The sequence below is a fragment of the Rousettus aegyptiacus genome, unplaced genomic scaffold (assembly GCF_014176215.1).
Source record: "Rousettus aegyptiacus isolate mRouAeg1 unplaced genomic scaffold, mRouAeg1.p scaffold_m13_p_5, whole genome shotgun sequence".
Taxonomy (NCBI): Eukaryota; Metazoa; Chordata; class Mammalia; order Chiroptera; family Pteropodidae; genus Rousettus; species Rousettus aegyptiacus.
In genome coordinates, this window is record NW_023416308.1 from 6959957 (window position 1) to 6974970 (window position 15014).

The window sequence follows — 15014 nt, forward strand, 5'->3', positions numbered from 1 at the left end:
CGTGTCTGAGAAGGGGTCCCAGGCAGGGATTTTTCAGTTTCAAGTACAGAAATCCCACTCTGCCAGTTGGGGTTGTGTTTGGCTGCATGCGATGGAAACGCAAGTGCGATAGCTTAAACAAGCCAGGGGGTTATTTTTCACAGGTAAGAAGAAATCCAGAGAGAAGCATTCATTGCATTTGTAACCTGGACAGGAAAAAGGTAGAATGATGGAGAGCAAACGGCAAAGAGGCTCCTCCTGGGGTCTTCTTTTTTTTTTCGGGGGGAGGAAAGGTCATCTCCCCCCGCTCTCCCTCCCACCCCCAAGGACTGCTACTCATCTCATTGCCTAGAACTGGGTCACATGGCCATGTCGAGCTATAAAAAGTCTGGACCAGCATTTCGGTTACCTGCATTGCTGTCTCAAACACAATGTTGATAAGGAAGAGAGGAAAAATGGAGACCGATGGGTGACCAGCAACATCTGCCATATCAATTAACGCTTAGGTCAGAAAACAAAACAGAACAAAACATTCCAATGTAAGCCGGCTTCAGGCACATCTGGATCCAGGGGCTCAAAGAATATTGTCCGATATTGTGCTTACTCTGTGTGGCCCAACTCCTGGGGGCAAAATGGCTCCCAGTGACTGCAAGCTGACATGCTGTCAGGTTAGCAGTCCCGAGAAAGGCAAACGCTTCTTTCCTGATCCTTCCAGCAGCACTGGGGGTCCTAAGTCCATCTCTGGCTACTCCAGTATGGCTGACGACAGGACTTGTGGTGGAAAATATACTCGGATGGCCAGACATGGGCAATGTCCCTCTTCCGGAGCTGCAGGTGGGATTAGCCACAGAGAAACCACACGAACAGAGACTGTGGAAGGAGGCAGGCACTAGTGGGGAGGGATATCGGGCAGGTAAAGACACCTGTTTCCATTCTAGGATGGGCATGTGCTTTCTGCATTGACCCCGTTCAGCGTCAACAGTGCATCAGGCAAAATATTTTTTTTTTTCAGACCAAGTACTGAATCCTGCATCATAAGTCACAAGATCTGGGTTTCTTTCATTCATTCATCTATCCATCAAATATTCCTTACTCTCCTCGTGTGAGTTCAAGGTCACCACAACCCTTTCGAAAGGTCTCACTGTTCCTTCCGGGAAAGAAGTAGACTCTTCTAAAATCTCCATGGTTGGGAGTGTAGCTATGGGGTCAGTCATCTTTGTTTCATTCCAGACTCTGCAACTTACCAGCTCTGTGACCTTGGGTAAGTCCCTTCACTGTTTGGAACGTCGATTTCCCCAATCTCCATCATCCCAACTACTCAAAGAGCTGTTGTGAGGAGGTCGAATGAAATCATACACGGAAAGCATGTGGCTGGGTGCCTGGCCCACCATCATTGTCGTGATCATCATCATCATCATCATCATCATCATCATCATCATCATCAATATTACCTACCTTGGGACCCCCGCCTCAGGAAGATTCCCAGAGTCACCAAGCATCATAATTATTAACAAACAAACAAACAAAGTTCAAACACTAGCGCTCAGTTCCCCTGCCTACCCCTCGTCCCGCCCCCAGTAACCAACACTCTCTCCAGCTTTTGCTTGGGCTAAGAGAAGCGTCTCCCCCTAATAGGAGCTTGGGAGACAGCATGCTGACCCCTTCTTTAAACGTATCTCCCTCAGTGTTGCAGGGCCATCCCTGTTGGAAAAAATCACTCTCACACGAGGTCCCACAGCAGCAATTATCTAAATGGGAGGCTGGGAGGGGAGAACCATTTAGAATCCACTTCATTGTGGGATTAGCTAATTAATTAACGGTTTCACTGACAACTCGTTGGAGAAGTGTGTGTTAAACAGGAGCGCAGTGGGGCGTGATTTATAGACTCTGACACCCCCCCATCCCAGCCTCTCCAGCCGAGCTCCCTCCCCCGACCCACCCCCTGGCCCCCACCCTCCTGCTCTCCCCCAGAGAAGGGAAACCTGCGGGGGACCCTCTCAGGAGGTCCCTCTGGAGTCCTGGGGTTGGGGCTGCTGGATGAGGGGCCCACGTGGAGATGACAGAAGGGCAGCCAGGGAGGGGGGTGGGCTAGGGCGACAGGGAGACAATGAAGAGATAACGAGGCAGCTGAGGCTCCAGGGGTGGCTGCATCTGCCCCTTGCCCCCAGCCCACAGCCACTCCATCTGTGCCCATCCTGGTACGAAGGGCCCTTATAGGCACCTGCTGGTCACGGCTGCTCCCTGCCTCCCAACAGTTCAGGGCTTTGGAACGCCCTACCCATCCTACTACGCATGGAAAAGAGAGCACTGTTTAGGGAGCCAAGAGACTTGGCTTTGATGTTCTCTTGGGGAGGGGCTTTTCAGAGGACTTAAAATAGAGAAGGCATGAAGGGCAAGGTGCAAAAGCAGGGTGGGAAAGGGGGGAGAGGCTGGAAGTGGAGACTGGATAGCCTGGACCAGGGATTCTCTGAACGCACCCTACAGGCAGGCTACTGCATCAACACCACAGCGTGGTCCTGCGTTAAGATGCAAACTCTCGACTCAGAGCGAATCCCAGCCCGATGTCACACATGGGCGCGCGGCCCAGGTATATGCCCTCTTAACGCTTCATTCTAAATGCTATGGAAGTTTAAGAGCTGGATACCTAAACTTGCTAAATTTGGTCCCCACGTTTGAGCGTGGCAAAGCCGAGCTCTGCCTTCCAGTTCTGGATTCTTCTTTGCTACCATGGAGGTTCTCAGCTGGGCTTCTGGGACGTGGGGGAGAAGGTGGGGGCCCCCTGAGGTTGCAAGGCAAATGTTCCACATACAGACAGATGGGCGTTTTTCTGGGGAGAAGGCCTGGAGCATCCGAAGAACATAAAGGGGTGCATGACTCCAAAAGAGGTTAGGCGTCTTTACATTAGCTTCTCAGAGCTTCTGTTTCCTTGCCCGTGATGCTAGAAGGAGCATCTCAGTCCATCACGCCGTGGGCAGACATGAGCAAAACACCAGCAGAGCTTAAGTGCTTTCCAATGAAAGACGAGGAGCCTCCAAAGCCTCCTTCCATCTTTCCCCCACCTCCTCCCCCTCCCGCCTGCACCTCCACAGCCATCGGGGACCCCACTGCTCAGTCATCAGGGGAAGAGGGGAGCCTGGGCTGGGTCATGTCAGCAGAGGTGGTTCTTTCTCTAAGGAGGAGGACCGGGTCCTGGAAAGGGAACTCCGCCTGTCAGATCCCCAGCACAGAGGCTTCTGGAAGAGAAGATGGGGAACTCATGCTGCCCCGAGGGCAGCCACCATTGTCCTCGTTTTATAGGTGAGCAAACAGAGGCATTAGGAGATTAAGTGACAACTGGCGAATAGTGGAGTTCGGTAAGTGTTATATATATTGCATATATATTCTTGTGTGTGTATAAAGCATCGTACAACTAGAACGGTTCCTGGCCCATAGTGAGGACTCGGTCAATGGTGGTGTTATTATTGTGCTTTATGTATATCTAAGCAGATCCCGTTAAGGAGCTCGCATAGGCCACCTCCGGGAGTCCCTTCTAAGCAAGGTGGTCCAATGCTTCTCACCCGTAGGACAGCAAGGCACAGAGATGGTAGATGACCCCCACCCCCCCAGGTCCCACAGCTAATGATGGAGGAGCTGGATTTTCCTCAGGGTGGGTTGGTGGGCCAGAGTCCCTCCTCCCTCACCCAGGAGCCCTGAACCCTGAGAAGCCATTCTGCTGTGAAGCCTGTGTGACTTTGGGGCCCGCTCTCTCTGCCTCATTTGAGACCCCTTCCAGTCCGGAGCTGCAGCTCCTAGGACGCGTCAGGTGGCGACGTCCACCTTTTTGAGTTTCCAGGTGGGAAGGTGAGGCTCAGAGAGGGAGGGGCAGGGACTTGCTCCAGGTCACACCGGCTGCTCAGGGCCAGCGCCAGCGCCAGCGGTGAACCTTGACCTCAGCCCTCCCCAGCCCGGAGTTCAAGGACGCAGAGAGCACAGGACGGGAGGGGGTTAACCCCACACCCAGCGCGACTGGCAGCCCGGCGGGCTCGCACCTAGCCCGCCGCCCCCACCCCCCCAGCCACCCCACCGCCGCATCTGGGCGGCAGGGAACAGATTTCCCGGTTCACACAGCGCACAATGGCCGCGCTCAAAGGCGCGCCGCGGGCATTGTTCGGCCCGGCGCCCGCGCGTCCTACCTCCGCGCACGAATTAACCCCCGTCACCCCCGCCATTGTCGCCGCGCACTTCGGGGCCGGCCACAAAGGCGCCAGAAACCTCTGCCGTGTTCGGAGGGGTGGGGGTGGGGGTGGGAGAGCCACGGGGACCGGAGGGGGGGGGGGCTGTGGAGCGGCTTGCAGAGGGAGGGGCGCAACCTGGAGGGACGGGATGGGCAGCCTGGACATGGGCTGGGGGCGCAGGCAGGATGGGGGGGCCTGGACGTGGGGGGACCTAAGCAAGAAGGACGGGGGCTCTTGGAGCAGCAGAGTGGGAGGCAAGGAAGAGGGCAGGGTGGGGGCGGGGTGGCACGATGCCCAGGTGCTTGGAGCAGAGGGACCCCCAGCGGCGGGGCCGACCCGTCTCCCCTCCACGCCTCTGTCTGGGGCTCTCTGACGGGCCTTCTTTCTTCCTCTGTCCTCCTCCCTCTGCGTCTGTGACTCTGTTTCTCCCTGTGATTATCTATCTGTTTGTTTCTTTCGATATCCAGCCGGGTCTCTGTGCTTCTCTTGGCCTCTCCCTTCTCTCTCTCTTTATTTCTCTCCGACTCTCGGGTTATGTCACTGTCTCTGTCTCTCTCTCCCCTCTCTGCCTCTCTGATGATCTCTGCCTCCCACTCATCCATCTTCCTGTCTCCCTTTGCTTCTTTAATTCTCCGTGTCTGTCTGTCTGTCTGTCTGTCTCTCTCCGGGGCGAAGGCCAATGCCCCTGGTGGGAACTAACTCACAGCCCCTGCACTTGGACTTGTCCTCACCCCACCTCATCCCACAAACAGTTCTGCTGACGCCTTCAGAAAGAAGGGCATAGGTGGGCGCTTTGTGGAGCCCATTGAACAGATGGGGAAGCTGAGGCTCAGGGTCCTATAGTGATGAGCGGCCTCATCCTGCCCTATTTCCTGGAGTCAGTGTTCATAAAATTAACCAGGTTGTCCAAGCATCGCCTCGTGCGTCCTGGGATATTCTTCCTCTGTAGCTGGGTCGAGCCTTTGTGTCTCCTGGGCAGGCAGGCCCCCCAAACCCCCAAGCCCCCAGTCTTGGACAGCTTTGTGGGAGCCCAACTCACCATCTCTTGCTCAGCTGATAATGCCTTCCAGACCAGCCCTGCCCTCTTGCTGGGATGGGTCTGCCTCTGTGGCCTCCCCTGGCGGTCCTGGGAGAGTGGGGGCCAGGGGGCGGGGTTGTGGAGGGGGCACGCTGTCTGGGTAACTGTTCAGCTGGCTCCCCCTGGAGAGAGACAGCCCCCAGCCAGGCCTGCTGCAGGTTAGATAAGGAGCAAAGCCACACAGCTCATCCTCTTTTTTGTAATCTCCTCCTCCACCACCGCCCTTCCCCAGAGCCGACCCCCCCCCCTCACCCCTCCACTTTATTTTTTTTTTATATCATCTTTATGGCTTTGGAATTATCTGGGCTGACACTGCAGTCATTTAGCCAAGGGCAGGTGGGGTCGCAGGAGACAACTTACTCATATGTGTACATAGATTCTCAATGACCCCCACCCCCACCCCCAGCCCTACTCCCCAGCGGGGATGTTGAGGAAGAAGGAATAAGGAACCTCACCGGGAGAGAGGCTGGGGACACAAGTGACAGCCAGTTCAAGGCAGAACAGAGATTTCGAGTGCCAGAAACCCCGTCATGGAAGAGGCCGATTCTCAAGCAGCCACAGCTGAGACGTCCCCACATGGAACGGAATTTTATCTTGAGATACTCCTTCTTTCCCTTTCTTTCCTCCAATCTTCCCTCCCCCCTCCCTCCTTCCTTTCTTCCTTTCTCAGAAAAACTCTGAGAATTTCAGAACAGGAATCTCACTGTCTCCTGGTGTGAGTCCTGGGTTTCGAAGGCTGTGTGACGTTGGGTCAACGACTTCGCCTCTCCGAGCCTCGGTTCCCCTATCTGTCGAATGGGGACAACGGTCAAGCCCACTTCATTCTGTATTATGAGGATGAAGTGAAAACGTGGCGAAAGTCCTTGGCACGTCTCCGAGCACGCAGTAAGCGCGGAATCATTGCTGCTTCCTCCTGCTTTTGCTATCGAATATGCTTCCTGCCTGCCGGGCGCACACAGAGGCAACTCACACGCACAGCCTCTGCTCCCAAAGGTGCTCGCTCACCTGAAAGAGTGACGCGCTTAAGCAAGTTAGTTCTTAAACGTGGTATTATATTTCCGGACAGGAATACAGATGTGCTCACAGTGCTTTAAAGAACAGTACTACCAAACTTATGAAGCAGATAAGTTAGGGGTGATTATTCTCATCACAGAAAGGTTACGCACGGGGATTCTTACAGTGGTGAGTCCTCTGATACTGGAGGCGTGCAAAACTTAGCTGGGGATCTCTCTTTGCCTGGCTTCCCTCTGGAGCAGTTGATGGCGGCGAAATACAACAGGGCTTCGCCCAAGACAGGAGTTCTGAGTTTGCGCCTCCCCGCTGACTGGCAGGTGGCTTCCTCTCGCTGAGTTTAGTCTCCCCACTTGTATGATTGGACTGGGTCATGTGGTGCAGTGACCCACCGCTACCCTAAGGCCACGACCCCTTCGTCGCTCCCCTGGGCAGCGTGCTCCCCACTGGCCTCTCCGCTTCTTCTCCTATGCTCTTCACTGCCACCCCTTCTCCATGTCAAGAGGGTTTTCCAGAAACTAGGATGAGTTCCCACGGCATAGGACTCTCCAGCGGCTCCCCCTTGCCCTCAGTCTCTACGTGGCCTGGCCCAGCGCATCGGCTCTCACTTCCTGCCTTGCGCGCTGTACTCCATTCTTGGTCATTTCTGCCTCAGGGTCTTTGCACTTGCTGGTCCTGATCAGGACACTACCCCAGGCCACCTTGGCTCTTTCTTGTCACTAGTTCCCAGTTGAAAGGTCACCATCTCATGACCGCCCAATCTACTATAGACCTCGAGTGCTCACTATATCCTTCTTGTCTTTATTATCTTAACTGTACTTGGCACTATCTGTCCTTCCCGCCAGATCGTTAGCCAGAAAAAAAGGGACCGGGTCTGCCTGGTTCAGTTGGCGTCTCAGCACCTTCTGCCCGTCCTGGCGCATAGTAGAGGTGCGATTAGTATTTGTCAAATTAATCATAGGGCTTTGATGTTTCAGCACACCTGTTCTAGGTGCATTTTAAGTTATAAATGAGTGAGCAGTTTCCTAACTTTTGGAAATTAGAATGTGGCGTGAATCTGGTCATGTAGGACAGTCTTGTTGGCCTCCTGCTTGTAAGCGAGTGTGCCGTCGTGAGCAGAAGGCAAAGGACTGGGCTTTCAACTGGCCCCGAGGTGACAGGTGACCCTCCGCCCTATCCACTCTGCCCACAGCTCTAGGAAACCTTCGTTGAGGTCCTATTGCTGGTGATCTTGATGGCAAATTATTGTTTTCCATTGCAGAATCTGGGCCTGCTTGTCATGGGTCCCGTGATGGAAAAATGGTCACCAGCAACTAGCCCGAACGGTCCCTACAAGCCGTCTTGGCCACACGGTTCTGTGAATGACTTCGGTCAACTAAGAAAGCAGAGCTGCAGAATGAATAAAAAGGCTCTCGGAGGGGCTCATGGGACATGCTGGAGGAATGAGGGGGTCATTCTGATGGGGTCTGGAAGGGCGAGATGGGATGAAATGGGGGAACAATAGGCGGAGAGATGGGGTGTGTTGGTGCCTTGTTTGGGGAGGTAAGGCTGCATCTCTGCTTTCCGATTCCTCTTGTTTTGAATCGATTCTGATCACCTCAAAAGGATCATATCGAAGTAGGTGCCAATATTCATTGAGGGCCTGCAATGTCCTAGACCCACACCAAATGTCTCACCGAGGTCATTTTGTCAAATGCCACAATAGCCAATGCCAGCCGAGTCATGCGTGGCGTCCTCATTCGAGGGGCCAGGAAACTGAGTCCCTGAGAGGCGAAAGCGACTTTTCTGAGGACACGCAGCTCGTCAGTACTGAAGCTGGGATCGGAACCCAGGTCTGTCTGAGGGCGGAGCCAGTGCTTGCTGAATTCATTAGTGGAGAGGGGTCCTAAGCTCAGGGATGGGTACAGCGGAGATGCTGCGGGGGAGGAGGGCCGAGCACGTGGGGCGTGGCAGGACCAGAGTCGTGCTAAGATTTAGGAGCAGGAGATACACTGAGGAGGGAAGGATGGAGTAGCGGTTTGGGCCCTGGGAAGACGCCCTGCCTCCGTGTTCCCTGCCCCATTCCATGGGGTCCTCTGCCCCCGGCCCGCGGGAGCCTCTGGCAGGGGAGGAGGGGAGGGGACCTAGACATCATGTAATTGCGCTGGCTCTTCTGTGAAATTTGTTTCGGGACACATTAGTTCCAGTGAATTTAGCTGAACAGTAGGGGGCCCTGAGAAATGATTTGCAATTAGCCGCAGCCCCACGGCCCCCCGTTGGGACGGGAGGCTTGGGCACGGAGTGGGGAATGGCCAGGGGGTGGGGCCGCCACCCAGTGCCAGTGGCTGAACTTGAGCCTGGTTGAAGTACAGGCAGTTTGCCCCCAAACTGTCAAGGGCACGACTTAGCCAGGCCAGAAGGGCATGAGGAATGATCGGACCCCATTTTTTCCTTTGCAGAGGGAAGGCTGGATGAGCCCCTCGAATACCCCTGCCTCTGTGGCAATGGCACCTGATATATCCCTTTGCAAGTGCTGCGCCCCTCTATGTCCTTGACACTATATGGGCACTTCGCCTCTGATCCTAAATCCTCCTTAACAGGGAGGGAGGGAGGTGACCCCCATTTTGCAGGTAAGGAAATGGACACTCGGAGAGGTTAAGGGATTCTTGCAAAGTCACCTGGGAGATGACAAGAAGAGGACTCAAACCCCGGCCTGTTGGTCTCTCCAGGTCATGACAGCTGCCTCCCATGGTGGCCTCTAAAGAGTGGTCATTAGGTCTCTGGCTGCGTGACCCCTGGCAGGTCACTTCTGTTTCCTGAGACTGTTTCCTCATCAGTTAAATGAGAAGACTGTCCTGGTATTGCTTCCAGAATTCAATGAGAAGAGAAAACATTGCCGGCAGAAAGGGCTCGATGAATGATAGGTGTTGGCGATGTTGTCATTACATCGCAATCAAGCTTAAAACTAGAGAGAAGAAAGCGGGGGAGGGAGCTGTGGGTCCCTGCCTGCAGAGTTGTCTTCCCCAGCATGCTCGGCCAGTCCCCTCTGCCCCAGACCAGGCCTTGAGCGACTGGGGAGAGAACCAAGACACTCCTGGCCTCGCACGAACACCCCCTGATGCTCCCAGAGTGATCCAGGCGGGAGGCGCTGTGAATCTTTGCGGTACGCCGAGGTTTCTGCCAGCTGGGGGGTGATCAGAGTGGGCTTCTGGGAGGAGGCAGCTTTGGTCCAGAATGATCCCTGTTTTGAGTGGAGGCTCCACATTGCACACCTCCAGGAGGCTCTCACCTCCCTCCTGCAGGCCAGACAGGCAGGTCTCATCCTTCTCAGTCCTACAGATGAGGAAACTAAGGACCAATTATCCCAAATCATACAGCAGCATCCTGACTTACCTGAGACTGTCCGCAGATTCCTGCATCCCAGGAAACCCCTCAGTCCTGGCTAACCGGGAGGGTTAGTCATCTGTTTTAGTGACTGGGACGGGATTTGAACCCAAGACTGACTGATCCCCGCAGCCCGCCCCCAGCACCGTCCTGCAGTTCCCATTCCACTGCGCCGTCCTTTTCTGAATTTATCAGCTCTGGTCTTCCTTGTCCCCAGAGCGCTGCCCCGTCCCACGCCTTCTGCAGATTTTCCCCATGCCCAGGGCTGTGGTTGCTCTCCCTCTGCGTCCTTATCTTCCCTTGTCTTCTTGTGGAAGAAGAGATAAAAGTAATTCTTATGGCCGCGTCTCCACCGGCCGCGGCCAGCCCCGTCCCCCTCCTGCTGGGTTTTCCTGGCCCGGCCAGATAAAGGGTTAGGCCTAAGCACATGTCATTTTCTTTGTGTGAAATCAATATTCAGCAAAGTTTATCTGCCCGACATAGCAGGAAGTGCTAATTTCATCCGCGTCAATTATTTTGATGAATGTTCATAATGCCCAGGGTGTAAGAAGAAGATAAAAGAATTACTGGAATAACGGGCACGAATTCCTCACGCGCGCACACACACACACACACACACACGCTCACCCAGCAGTTCACACCGGGGCACACACAGACCCCAGGAGGAGAAGGTGTTAACTGACAGATGCCCGATCCACCCAGGCGAAGGGAGGAGGGGCGTGGTCTGAACCAGGGCGTTATCAGTCTTTGATTTGTAGGACAGAATAGTGGTTCACTACCAAGGGCGATCTGACCCCTGAGGGACATTTGGCAAAGTCTGCGTCTTGCATGTTTGCCATTTCGAGCTGCGCTTCGCCTACAGACCCCGGGGGGGAACTGTCTCCCTTCTCCTTAGAAACACTTAATCTGAGCATCTCATTGGGCAGCTCTTTTTAAACTTTAATTCTGAGGGACAGACATTCAGACGGGGCGCGGTAGGCGGGGCTTGTGTCTCCTCTATACTGTCTGGAACCTCGGCTGGGCACACTCGAAGGCCGGAGAAAACACAGGAGCTGAGGGCTAGAATCTTCTGGAAGTCTCTCTGTACGCATACGTCTGGAGCCTGGCCTGGGGTGATCAGAGGGGAGATGTGTCAACAGGAATATCTGTCCGTGGCCCCCTTGGGTGACTGGCCGCCTCCCAGCATGGGGGTCTCAGGGTAGTCAGACTTCTCTCATACATGGCGGCTGACGGCTTGGCCTTTCACGACCGAGTCTGGGAAGTCACACAGCATCGCCTCTGCCAGAGTCGATTGGTTGAGATAGTCAGATGCCCACGCAGACCGAAAAGAAAAGATAAGATGGCTCCTGCTCAATGGGGAGGCGTCAAGGAATTTTAGGGCCATGTGTTAAAACGTCCACACGAGGTCAGTGATACGCGTACACAGTTTCACAGGATTTGAGCATACGAAGGCAAACGGCCTTTCTGTTTGTCCAGCCGAGGCTCCGTGTCCCGGATGAGGAGCTTCAGGCGACGCTGGATTGGAGTCCTTCAAACGCATTCAAGGCGGCCTCCAGCAGTTGTGGAAAACTCCACACTTCCCAACAAAAGTTAGCGGCACTTACATTTTTTTTTTCCCCCCAAACAAATATATCTGAGGATCTCCTTCTGGGGGGGGGGGGGGCGGGGAAATGCTGCTGAGTGTCGATCACATAATATATGATGTTGTGAGCAGATGTCATGATATTATATGATAAAATATTATGAGCAGATGATATGCTATTTATTACGAGCAGGTGATATACGACGCCATATTACGATTATGGATGGTGATGTATTGTGGATGCCGACACACGCGGGAGATTATGTATTCACATGCTCTGGCACGAAGACACTGATTTAAGAACTGCCTTCCTCTCATCCAGCTCTGGCCCTGCCAATCAAAGTCTCTTTCGCTGAGTGGGACAAAGGATCGAAATTCTTCACTCCCTGACACTAAGCCACGTATGGAGTTGGAATTTCCGGGCGTGGGGGTGGGGGGTGGGGGTTGGGCGGGGAATTTAGGCCCACGGGCCGCACATTTTGAACATCTTGCCCCCTGGTTTTGGGGTCTGCGAAGGCTGATTCTTCGATCCGTTCATAGCGTGAGTGATGTGGCGGATGACGTTGCCGTGGGCCAATGGCTGTTCCAAGGTAGATGAAGAAAAAGATGGAGGCACTCACGATCTCGAAACTAAATAATAAGGGACAAACAAGGATATCAAGAGGGGATACGTGAGAGTCAGAACAGGGACACTTCAGACTTCATTTCGTCGAAGTACCATCGGGCGAATAGCGATGCAAATACTCTGCGGAGGGACAATCACTCCTCGCCACTTCGGAGAGATGGGCGTGCGAAGAGGAGTCTGAACGAGTAGCAGCTCTGAAAACCAAATATCCCCCAGTCAATTACAGATCCATTTCCTTCACGTGACATTCTCAATTGAGGTCTCGCACGTCTAAACACAGAGCCAAAACTCACTGGTAAATAACAATTACGGGAGTGATTGGGTGCAGGGCCCTGGGGTGTGGGCTCTGGAGACAGCCGGACTAAGTTCAAGTTCAGGTTGTGCCACTTCCTGGCTGGGTGACCTCAAGCAGGTTGCAGAACTCCCCTGTGCCTCCATTTACGTATCTGTAAAGTGGGCATAACGCCGATTGCCACCTCAAAATGCAGTTATGTGGATCGAAGAGGTGAAGTGCTCAGGGCACGTAGGAAGAACTCGACAAATTTCCGGATTACTACCAATGAACCAAGTTACTCAGCACTTAAAACGCTTCACCAAGAAGACGGCTCCTCCTCTGACGTAGCTGAAGCAGGGCCCTAGAAATCACGCCTCTCAGCGCAGGAACTGGGCCCGGAGTCCTGCTGTCAATCACTGCAGGGGAGGAGGATCTCTGGCCTCTTAGAGGTGGCGTTGTCATCAATGGTAGGCAGAGCGGGGACTTTGGTGGCACCGGTGTGAATGAAACATTTAAAACCCGTGGACATTACAAACCCCCATTCACCACGCCTCCGTTTTTTAAAAAATTTATTTTTATTTGTTTATTTATTTATATCTTAGGCAATGCAACCCTTGGTTAATCCCACAGATTGCAAGGACCTTGACTTTGTCGGCTTAAGATCCCTAATTTTTTAATTTTTTTACACCTACAGCACCTGGTCTTCCTAGGTGGTCTCCCATCCAAGTACTAACCAGGCCTGATCCTGCTTAGCTTCCGAGATCAGACGGGATTGGGCTTGTTCAGGGTGGCATGGCCATAGACTACCTCCATTTTTTATAACCTAAGAGCTAGACTCTTAAGCTCAGAAGAAAGGGCTCGCTTCCTGATTCTCATTAAATGGACACGACTGCCTTTTGGCGACCCAGAGTAAGAACCCAAAAGATCGGTACTTTTTCATCCCCGAGTTCTCTCTGCCCCTTCTCCCCCGGCACACAACCCCACAGGGGCTGGCCCTTCATCTAAAACAGGGCTGCTCGACCTCGCACCAGGCAATTCTTTGTGGCGGGGACTGTCCCGCGTGTTGTAGATCATTTCACAGTGTCCCTGCTCCAACATCCCGGACGCCAGTAGTGTCATCATCCTTAGCCGTGACAACCAAAAACGTCCTCAGACATTGCCAAATGCCCCCCTCCCATCCCAGAAGAAAATATCACCCCCAGTTGTGAACCACTGATCTAAAGACTCCCAAGGCCCTCAGGGTCCCCAGAGGCCATCTTCATGGGGACAGTGCATTCTCATTCTTTGGGGGCCAAGGCAGCTTTCCCTAGTGCTATCCAGAGGAGGGGCCAGTCCCTAGGCTAGGTTGTCACCCACATCAGTGGAGTGAGACACTCTTAACACAGTGCTCTCAGTCTTTGATGGATCAGTTTGATAGCAAGGAAAACGCAGAGGATCTGACCCAGATGATTAACACAGGCAGAAGAAGAGAGGCAGAAAGTATGATGGAGAGAACACGGAGTTTGGAGGTAGAGTGGGCTTGAATCCTGGCTCTGTAAACCTTGCTCTTGTAACTTCCCCAGGTCTGCATTTCCCTGTGCATTGGATGGCGATACTGAAGCCAAAGGCTTCTCTGGCAATTGAGATGCTGTGTGTAAACTTCATACTTCTTAGGTGCTCAGTGCTGAGTACTGCTTCGTGCCTGGCCGTTCTTAGGTACTCAGCACTAAGTAGCTACTATTGCTTTATCTGTACATGTGTAAACCTCTGTATCCTACGGGCATTTGAAACTATACAATCATTTGTGTCATTTTAATTCTGCGTCTGTCTCTTCACTAGAACCACGGTGGGCTTATTTGCAACAGTGTTCCCGCTGCTAGCACAGAGCCTGGCCCATAGTTACCAGTGTGCATTTGCCAAGTGATTGCTAAAAATTGGAGAGATCTTCAGCTGTATCTCACACTCTGAGGGAGCTCAGGTTCTGCAAGCAGCTGGATTTCCACTCCTGTGTCAGGGTGAAGTGGAGATGTCAACGGAGGTAATACCCTCCGTAAGCGCTCACCGCGTGCCAGGCTTAGTACTTGGATCAGTTATCTGTGGCTACATACAAACGCACTTAGTGGCTTCGATCAATACCCATGTGCTATCTCACAGTTCTGGGGGACAGGGGTCCGCGTGTGGCTTACTGGGTCAGTCTCTTACAAGGCCGCAATCAAGGTGCCAGCTGGTGCTGAGGTATCACCTGGAGACCATCTGGGGAAGATCGGCTTCCAAGCTCATGTACGTGGCTGTTGGCAGGAGCCCGTTCCTTGCGGGCTGTTGGAATGAGGGCCTCAGTGGTGCTGCCCACAGTTCCCTGTCGTGGGGGCCACTCAGAGGGCAGCTGACAGCATGGTAGCTGACGTCATCAGAACCAGCAAGGGGGCAAGTAGGCTGGCAAGGTGCAAGTTACCATCTTACGTTATGTAATCACAGAAGTGACGTCTACCACCTCGGCCGTAGTCTATTGGTTAGAAGCAAGTCATAGGTCCCGCCCACACTCCACAGGAGAGTGTGACCCCAAGGAAGCTGGGTCATCTCAGCGTCTGTCCGCCAGCACGCCTTATGAGCATCAGCTTGTGAAGCCCTCGCCACAACCCTATGGGACAGCCGTTATCACTGTCCCCATTCTACAGACAGGGAAAGGAAGTAGCAGGTGTGACAACGTGGCGGGTGTGACCATGACATTGTGGCTCTGTCAACAGTGACCCCAGGACACAGAGCTGCAACCGTGGTGCCTGCGCTCAGTAAACGTACTCGAATGGACCCTTTACTATTCGTTCTAAATTCTGCATGGATCTTTACCAAACTGTTAACAATGACAAGTGCTGGGTGGTGGCATTGTGAACGATTTTTTTTTTTAACCTCGT

The 15014-nt window shown here is 53.5% G+C and overlaps 1 pseudogene; it reads right to left on the reverse strand.

The window, feature by feature from the left end:
• Positions 1–12811: 12811 nt before the first annotated feature.
• Positions 12812–12930, reverse strand: LOC118603361 (annotated as a pseudogene).
• Positions 12931–15014: the final 2084 nt, after the last annotated feature.